This window comes from Alexandromys fortis, unplaced genomic scaffold (assembly GCF_014885135.2).
Source record: "Alexandromys fortis isolate MF-2015 unplaced genomic scaffold, M_Fortis_MF-2015_v1.1 scaffold_313, whole genome shotgun sequence".
In the NCBI taxonomy this organism is placed as follows: Eukaryota; Metazoa; Chordata; class Mammalia; order Rodentia; family Cricetidae; genus Alexandromys; species Alexandromys fortis.
In genome coordinates, this window is record NW_026068197.1 from 20,453 (window position 1) to 30,576 (window position 10,124).

Sequence of the window (10,124 nt, forward strand, 5' to 3'; positions counted from 1 at the left end):
AACTCACAGAGATCCGCCTGCCTCTGCCTCCCGAGTGCTGGGATTAAAGGCATGTGCCACCATAGCCCGGTGAGTAGTTAGTTTTAAATACCATCTCATGCCCCAAGTCCTTTCCGACGCCCATGGAGACATTCTAGCTGCTCGCCCCTGGGAGACAAGTGGGGGAGATGTCACACGTCCCTGTGCTCCACATGGAGTATTGTTTTGGGGAAGTATCTATGTTCTGGATCCCCGTGCCCAAATACTTTTTTTTTTCAGGGGAAAATCTCCCAGCCTCCAGGGGCAGCTGCGGGGGGGATATGCATCTCAGATATCCCAGGAGGCTAGCTCTGCCACTAGTTGACAGAAATCAGGGGTGAGGGCAGGGGTATCAAAAAGCAAGGGCTTGAGGAGGCATGGATTGCAGGTATGAGCGGGCAGCTGCTGTTCTGGCTGTGGGGTGCTGCAGCTTTTCTCATGTCCCTCCGGATATACCCCGGGTGTCAATTCTGGAACGAATGTGAGATTTCCAGGTGTCAGGGTGGCCAGGGGTCTCTATGCCTGGGCTCGGAGATCTGGAGAGCCTTCAACCACGCCTGCAGATGGGGGTTTGTGAGCAAATGGGTCATGAGGGGCCTTAGGAAACTAAGAAGGGGGCCCCCCATATTGGATCTCATAGGGGGTTAGTCCAAGCTGAGATGGAGTGTTTCGCACACAGAACAGGGCTAGGGGAAGGCGCTGTACCCAGTCTCTAGTGCCAGATTCCAAAGGCTAATCTGGTTTTATTTATCCTTTTTACCTGTCCTGAACTCTGGGGTCTGTATGCACAATGTAATTTTCCCCAGTCTTACCTATGCTCTGACTTTTCGGGGCAACAAGGCAGTTTTACCATCAATTCTGATTACCTTGGGCAGGCCAAACCTCGAGAAGATTTCTTCTTTGATCTTCTTAGTCCTGGTAAGAGAAAGCTTCTCTGCCATCCAGCAGATGTCCCTTTAAGTAGGCTGCTCAGCTCATTCACCATTGCTGCCCAGTCTTCTCACCAGCACGCACCACCAAGACCAGCTCTGCTTGGGCATTGCTGTACCCCAAGCTTCCCACAGCTGTGGTCTGGGAGCTGGGAGCAGTTGTTCTCGGTGAAACTTGCAAGCAGCTCAGGAAGGCTGTTTGGAATTGGGCTCCAGTACCTCCCGGGCCCCTCCTTGCTTCAGTCAGTTGCTACCTGCGGGGGCAGGTGGCTGTAAGCAGAGTTCCCAGGCTTGGGCTGTGACCAAGGCAGCTGGGAGGATTCAGCCTGCAGTGGCTGCAAAGCCTTCCTCAGCAAGGTGGGCATGGCAAAGGCAGAGAGCAGCCTGCTTTTCTTTACAGTCCTGGAGAACAGTAGGGGAAGTCAAAGTCTCCAACAGGTCTTTTTCTAATAAAAGCGAGGGACACTCAGGAATAATCAGCAGTTCTTGTGTCCATGGTCAAATGCTTTAGACACAGGGAGGGGGAACCCCTTCCCCCCTTTTCCCCGTACACCCCAGAATTGGACACCTGGGTGTGCAGCGTAAGCAAGGGAGGGAATTTCAGTATTGTCACAGTGGCCACTGCATAGGCCTCTCAGGTGGGCAAAGTCTCAGGTGACTGATTCAGTAGCCGGATGTGCTCGGCGCTGGACCCGCTTCTGCTCAGCAGCTGCTTTGAGAAGTGTCTCGAGCCCAAAGCCCTGTTGAGCCATTCTTCCTCACTGAAGTCTGCATTCGGTCACTCAGGGGCTGCTCTGTCTGAGGTGCTCAGTCTCTGAAGCTGTCATTTTCTGTTGCTTCCCTGTCTAATTTTTTTTTTCTTTACAAAGTCCTGGAGGGAGCATCTCTGCAGTCTCTCCATTCTCTGCAACTTGCTATGATGTCTGATGCTGACTGGCCTATAAAAGACATCACTACATTGGCTTGGTGATCTGCTGCCATGGGATCAAAATAAGTTTACATTCTGTACCCCTCCAATAGTCTTTCTAAGAATCCTGTAGGAGTACTATCAGACCTTTGTAGTATTGCTCTTACCTTAGCCGAATTAGCAAATTAGTGGGGTGCCCTGCAACCCCCCCTTATTTTTTAGACCCGCCAATTGGCCTCTGGCAATAAAGACGGAGCTGCTCCCTACCAGCTGGAGTAATGAAGTCCCATCCTCTATCTCGTTCGGTGATCGAGTTGGCCTGCTGTCAGCTCCTGGGACATTCTTTTTTTTTTCCCTCTGTCTTTAGGAGCACCTGTAAGAGCTGCTGGCAATCATCCCAAGTGGTCTGATGGGTAACCAGAACAGATTCTATAAGCCTGGTCACGGCCTGGGGGTCCCGAGAAATAGAAGGGTTATAAGTAAAGATTAGAGGCAGAAAAGGGCAGTATTGCAATTGGCCTGCTACTGAGTGAAGGGGAAATGTTTGGGAAGTCATTCTCATCCTTCCCCTGTCCCAGTGTGGATGCCGAGTAATGAAGTTTTCAGGGCTAGGGCCCGACCAGCAGGGCTCCTCAGGAATGAAGTGCTTCCTCCAGGGCAGGAGGAGGGAGAAGTCTGTCATGCTTGGCTGGATATCAGGAAGAACCAGAGGTGCCTGGATTCTGGGTTTCTTTCATTCCTGTACAGGAAAGAGAGAAGAGAAAAGGCTCAAGGAGGGGCAGCCACCACCTCCTCCAGCAGCGGGGCTGCTTTCGGAATCAAGGGTGAACTGATGATGGCCAGGGGGCCCGGTGCCAGGTTCTGAATTCCTGCAGGTGGATTTTAACAAAGACAAACCGACATACAAAAACAAAAATACAAAGATACAGACATAAACTCAAAACCAGAAGTTGGTGCTCTCACCACCACTCTGGTGAAGAACTGAAAATACACAAGAACAAAAAGACAGACATAGACTCAAAATCAGAAGCTGTGCAGTAGCAGATACAAAAATACAGATGGAGGATCACATCTCCTTTGGAGATTAGGGTGAACTGGTCACCCCTTCCTCCCATAAATGCCCATGAAACGTCTTTCAGGGCTAGGGCAAGGGATCTCAGGACATGTCTGCCTCCTCCCTTAGCCCCGTTTCAATACAGACCCTGCGCAATACAATTCTCAAATTACTGATTCACAATTACACAGAAACAGAAACACAATACACAAACAGACAGACATAAAAATGAGCTCGTTTCTTTATACCTCCAACTGGGTCTAGAGTGTGTCTGGGAGCGACTTGATTCCCGGTCAGGGAACCAAATGTTGGACTCTAGCGTCCAAACACCGAGGAGGAGTCACCCCCAGAGACCATCTCACATACCAAAGCCAATGCAAAAGCATGAGGATTTTATTAATTCTGTCATGACAGGGTCCCCCAGCATTCGGGAAGCCGAGGGACCTCGAATAGCGGGTACAGTTTACTGTTAAAGGGGCCACAGAAGCAAGGGGGGGTTGTTCTTCGACTATTCTGATTGACTTATTCGCAAGGGCTATTACCAATAATTGACTGGAGAGCTGTTGCCAGATCAGATGAGGTAAGAGGTCATTTTGACCCCGTTTCCCAGGGGACCGAACCAAAACATACGTATATGGGTAGTTTTTCAGGAACTGAGTACATGCTAGTGTAGCTGTTAGGTTGTTGGTTCCCAGGGGAGGAGGGGAAACACTATGGCACAGAGGCTGAGAGGATTCAGAATTGTCAAAAATCGTTTCAGGATTGTCTTAAAGTCTTACACTCATGATCTTCTGTACTGTCAAACTCCAGTAATAATAGATCTGTTAATTTTAATTTTTAATATAACCATTCAACTTTCCTTCAAGCTTTAACTATTTTCCAATTTAAATAAAATTCACATCTTTACTAGTACTTAAATATTTTTATTATTATATCTTTTAAATATTTCAGTGAATATATGAGATTGCTCATACAGTTGTTATACTGATATGATATTGACATTCTATTACATTACTGTTTTTTATAAATGTATTATTTGTTATTTTGTACTAATGTAATTATATATTAGCCTATAAGATAGCATTAATGGTCTTTCCTCCTTATATGTTTCATCTCACATATTACACTCCAATTTTGAATACGGAGAATCTAGAAGCTACAGGGTGCTGTTTATTTGATTGTATTTTATTTGAGAAAATAGATCATAAAAAGAATGTATCTATTTCTGCAAGGTTTTTAATTAGCAACGGCAAAGAAACTAGCAATCAAAGCATATCCTGAGGACCTGGAAACAGCCCAGTGGTTGATATTCTTAAAATGTGATTGACCAATTTTGTGTGTGTGTGTGTGTGTGAATGTGTGTGTATGTGCTTGTGTATGCAACATATCCCAAGCCATGCCTGTGAAATCAATGATCAGATGGGGATCTGACATTCAAGTTCTTGGCAAGCATTTTTTATGAGGATCAATCTATCTCACATCTGACTAAAATTTTATACTTCATAATAGACACCAAATCCAGAAACATCCATGCAAGCAAGTCTTATATTTCTGATGCATAGTAAAAGCCCTAGATAGTAGCTCCCTGCTACTTTAAACACTACCTGTAAGGACAAGATGATGTGAGGAAATACTTAGATATTCTGAATATTTGACTTTCAGTTAAAAAATCATCTAAACGACAAGTTTAATAATGGAAATAAAAGTTTTCTGTACTATGTCTTCCTATCACTTTTGAAACAGGTTTGCTACTTCACCTAAATGGAGAAAGTATAAAACATGATAAAGGAGCATGAGAAAAAACACCACAGGAATTTCCATACCACACCTGCATGAATCACTATCAGCAGACTGACATTTTTCTAAACATACATCAATAGAGATATTTGTACATACTATTTATAAATCATCTTTGCACTATACATTCATATCTAAGTGTTTATCATCGATGGTTTCATATTTTTCTATTTATGGATGTAAATTTATTTCTATCATTACTATGAATTTAGTGCCATTCTAACATGACAGGATCTTTTCACTATTTGTTTCACCGCTGTATATTCCTCATGAGAATAATTTCTTAGATCTTGTGGAAAAATGTGAAGACATTAACATTTATTAAACATTTAAATTTATTCTTATATAAGGCATGTCAGGTAATATTTGTTCCCTAAGTCTTTTTTGACAACCTCATGCTATTTATTTATTCAGCATCTATACTGTCTTTTTTATAGTTCCCTTTATAATACGAAATTCCCTTATATACTTAGGTCTACTTTTGAATCTGAATCAATTATGTACATATGATCTCCTAGACTATTTCATTAGTGGATTTCATTTTTATCTTTAAATTACAACAACTTTTTGATGATGACTTTTGCTGGGAGCCGATTTGAGTGGCTGCCATCACAAGATGGCATTTGGCCCCTCACTCGCTTGATACCATAATAAAGTGGCAGTTCTTCCACCAGAAAACAGGGTGAGTTGTTGTGATCTAGCTGCCCACACTTCCCCTGACCGGCAGGGGAACTTCCTTGTGGTCTGTAATTGACAGGGATGTTCCCCTGCTTTCTTTCCGGCCGGTGGGTCTCCAGAAAAGCAGTTAAAGTATCAAAGTATCAAAGGTTGCTAGGCAGACTCCCTATATAAGCAGCTGCAAATCAGAGCTTGGGGCCCCTTGCTTTCTGCTCTCCCTTCAACCAAGAGGCTCCAATAAAGCGTGATTTGAGAAGAATCCTCCTCTGGTGGCTGTTCCTTCCTGCTGGTCAGGGAGTTCGCCGCAGACTTTGTATAGAAATTTCTTCATGCAAGTCATTAATTGTACAGATTTGTTGACTATTTTCATCCTTTGATTTGTCTAATTTTTATAACATTTTTACCAGTTTAAGAAATGAAAGGGGCCTGGAGAGATGGCTCCGTGGTTAAAAATACTGAATACTGTTCCACAGGACCTGATTTCAGTTCCCAGCAACCTCATGACAGCTCACAATTGTCAGTAACTCCAGTTCTAGGGGACTCAATACTTATGGCAAAACACCAATGCACATTTTAAAAAATGAAAAAAAAAAGAAAGCTTCCTTGTGGTAATTAATTCAAATGGCCTTCAATACCCAACCTGGGAAACTAGTATTTTTAAGAAGTTAGGCTTTCCTGATTTAAAAATTCTGCAATATTTTTACACTATCCTAAAATGGATAGTGAAATACTATTGATGTTACTGAACATTATTTTATATATTTTCATTTCACCTTGCATGTAGTTTTTACTGAACTTCTTTGAACTATCAATTTCCTAAGATTACTTTTAAAATCATATCTTCAATCTAGCATTACATACTATAATCACCATCTCCTTTTTCATGTTTGTGTTGTATCATTGGACTCTTATTGAAATTTTATATTGCGTTAAGTATCTTGATCTTATTTCTACATCTAGGGACATGCTTATACTGTTTTAGTATTACTGTGTCAGTTGAAGAAATAAGGCGATATCTAGCAAAGTTGTACTATCCTGATCTATTAGTCCATCTTCAGTGCACATATGCCCACATTACTTTTGCAAAACATACAATCAAATATTTCTCTCAAATCTTTATTTTCCTAATACAATTTGCTGCAGTATTGCATACCACTGACACTTTCTATTATTTATAGGTAACCTTTTACTGCCCACTGAGTGTTTTCAGTAGCTAATCGTGTAATGTTATAAACTGTAACTGTTAATATATTCTAGAACACTATGGTTGTGCTAAAGGGGCATGTTGTCAAACTGCCTTCTAAATATATAAATGTGTACTCATAGATGAGACTATTATCAACCTTTGTGAAAGAAGCTTCTTTCTGAAGTTGTGGGGTCTCCTTTTTCCTCCTGTGTCATAGGTCACTGTCTATGAGGGCAGAGGGAGCAGAAGTAGTGAGCAGAATTCTAATCGCTGTGAGCATGATGTAAATAACTTCTAGTAGTTTCAGAGAGACAGCTCTGTTTATTGAAACAATGGGACTAGTTTATATAGCTCGAGTCAGGGGGGGAAGACAAATCAATAAGAGAAGGAATATACTATTTTGTATATGCAGAACTAATTGAAAACAGACAAACATTAATGACATACCCATTCAATTACCAGAGTGTGTGGGAAAAAAGAGGGAAGCTTATGTGGTAAGTCATTTGCAGTGTGTTTCGTGCAGCATTATCCTCTAAATAAGGTCAGGCATCTGTGTTTAGAGATACTCTCCAGTTATGGTTTAGGCAGAGAAGAGGGATCCCTGCTGAGAAGGAGAGCTATGGGGGACATTGTGAACCTCAACCTTAATAGAAAGATTCTCCAACATGCAGTGGGCAGCACTTAAAGTTTCATAACTAGTTATATAATAAGAAGTGACTGTTGAGTGCTTAGCCCTAAATGGAACATCCAAATCACCCTATCCAAGCTCAAGGAGCAGCACATAAGAGAAGGTAGAAAGAATCTAGAAGCTGGAGGATAGAAAAAGGCCTATAAAATCCCATTTTTCTGAACAGAACATCACTTTTGCATTCATGAATCCAAATTATCAGTGGCTACCTGCACAAGACTGAGCCCATTAGCATTCCAGCATTGATAGTGAAGGGGGATCACAAGACCCTACCCTTCCTTTTATAGAAGCTATAAGCTGTTTAGCTTATTACAGTTAAAACAGGCACGTTCCTCAGTGCTGCAGCCACTAGTAAGTTACCCCTGTTCACATACATAATCACTACCTCTAATCATGCAGGAAACCATAATTAAATAACATAGGCCATAAATAAAATTTTAAAGAAGTAAAAGTAGGAAGGGAATTGATGAGGGGAAGAGGGGTTCAGTGAGAGGGAGAGAGAACTGAGAAGATAATCAGAGGATCAAAGTACATTGTGTGCCTATTTGTGCATGAAATTCTAAAGAATAAATGATTTTTAGAGGACACTGGGGAAAGCAAACTGCCTCATGAAGTAAAGGCATTTGACTCTAAGCCAAAGGACCTGAGTTCAATCCACTGGATATATACAGTAGAAAAAGTAGAAGATTCCCACACGTAGTCCTTTAACTTCCATTTACATATTGTCAATCAAATCTGCATACACACACACACACACACTAAATACATGTAAAAAAGGAACATTATAAAAAGAAAAAGTCACAGCCTCTGTATTTGTTACTTGTCTCATTATTGTGACAAAATACCTGACAAGAGCAAATTAAAGCAAGGGTTTATTTCAGGTTACAGTTTTGGGTGATACAGTCCATCATAACACAGAAGGTATGGAAGTAGGAATAAGAAGTAGGGGCGCTGGGCCTTCTCCTCCCTGTGCTTTGTACTCTCACACGTAGCAGGTACACGGGTGGAAGAGTAGCGCCACCATGAGTGCCCACTTTCAGGCTGCACATTAGCCTAGGTGGGCTGCCAAGATAGGGTCCCCTGAGCCTCGGGTGTGTGTGGGGGAGAAGAGCCAGCCGTGGGCTCCACCCCCCCACCCCTGCTCCCAGCAGGACATTTCTGATTTATTGCATCCTTGAAGAGTATCAGTAGAAGAGGAAAAATAAAAACATGGGTGTGAAAATATTTACTCACAGCTCCTCTTCCCACAGCCAGGAAATGCAGGGAAAGCTAAATATGTTACGAAATGATGGACATTTTTGTGATATCACTTTTCGTTTCCAGCACAAAATCTTTCAGGCTCAAAAGGTGATACTAGAAGCTTGCAGTGATTTCTTTTGCACAAAACGTGTGGGCCAAGCAGAGGATTAGAACAAAAATGTGTTGGATCTGCATCATGTTTCAGTGCCTGGCTTTATACCTCTTTTAGAATATGCTTACATAGCCGCTCTGCCAATTAATACAGAAAACATTATTGATGTTCTAGCTGCAGCCAGCTATATGCAAATGTTTAGTGTTGCTAGTACCTGATTAGAGTTCATGAAATCAAGTATTTTGTGGAATACATCACATAGCCAACCAGAAAAGGGTCTAGATACTGGGCAAGAAAATAGTTTTAACTGCAATTTTACTTCTGGAGATGGAAGTATTTCTCCAGTGTTTTCAGATTGCAGTGTTGTGGAAAGGACCATTCCTGTCTGCCGAGAATCCCAAAGAAAACGCAAAAGCTACATTTTGATGTCTCCTGAGAGTCCCGTAAAATGTAGTACACAAACAAGTTCAACCCAAGTATTGAATTTCTCAACTTCCTATGCAGAAAATAGAAATCAGCCAGTTGACTCTTCTTTAGCTTTTCCATGGGCTTTCCCTTTTGGAATTGATTGAAGGATTCAGCGTGAGAAAGCAAAGCAGACAGAAAATACTGAGATTTTAGAGTTGCCTGGCCTGTCTGAGCAGTAGAAGAATGACTATGTGACTTGTGAGAGTACAAAAACTACCTTGCCTCTAGGGACAGAAGAAGACGTGCAGGTCAAAGTAGAAAGATTAAGTGTTGAGGAAGTCCATGAGGAAGTGTCCGAACCTGTCAGTGCATCTCAGAGCTCACTGAGTGGTCAGCAGACAGTGCTGGGAAGTAAACCAGTTCAAGAGGTTCTTCTGATTAGTCCACAGTCTTCCCCTATAGGCTCAGTAGATGAAGGAGTTACGGAGAGGTTGCCTACACTTCAAATCACTTCTGGCACCAGTGCTCATACAGATGATGACGACAGAAAATGTTCAGTATCCCTTCCAACTCTACATTGCTCCTTCTACCAGCAGGACAGAGCGACCAAGTCCAAATGGTCCAGACAGACCTGTCCAATGTCCAAACTGTGGGGTTCAATTCACTAGTATTCAGGACCTAAAACAGCTCATGCTTATCCATACTCGGGAATTAAACCATTTCAGTGTGACCGCTGTAAAAATGTTCACCAGGGCTTGCTCAATAAAGATGTACCCATCGCCGAAAGCATGAAGTGATTTCTTAGTGCCAGACTACTTAAACCAGGAGCAAGAAGAGACTCTTGTTCAGTATGCTCTTGGAGAAAACATGTTTGAAAGCATCTTTTCTATTCAAATACCTGTGATTTCACAGGACTCCTCAAACCAGAATTGTGAAAGTTCTTTCCCTTTGGGGTCTCCTGGTGGGCTTGCAGAGAAGGAGGAGGATGTGCAAGAGTATCCAAAGACCAGGGCTCATGCCGAGGCCACCCAAGATGACCCCCCCCGATGTCAGAGCTGTCTGCAATAACTATTGAGTAATTTTGTGATTTGGCATCAGTTTAGGTTTT

At 42.4% G+C, this 10,124-nt stretch overlaps 1 pseudogene; it reads left to right on the plus strand.

Annotated features, from left to right (window-relative positions):
* The first annotated feature begins 8,466 nt into the window (after positions 1-8,466).
* On the plus strand, positions 8,467-9,821 carry LOC126493034 (zinc finger and BTB domain-containing protein 44-like; annotated as a pseudogene).
* The last annotated feature ends 303 nt before the right edge of the window (positions 9,822-10,124 follow it).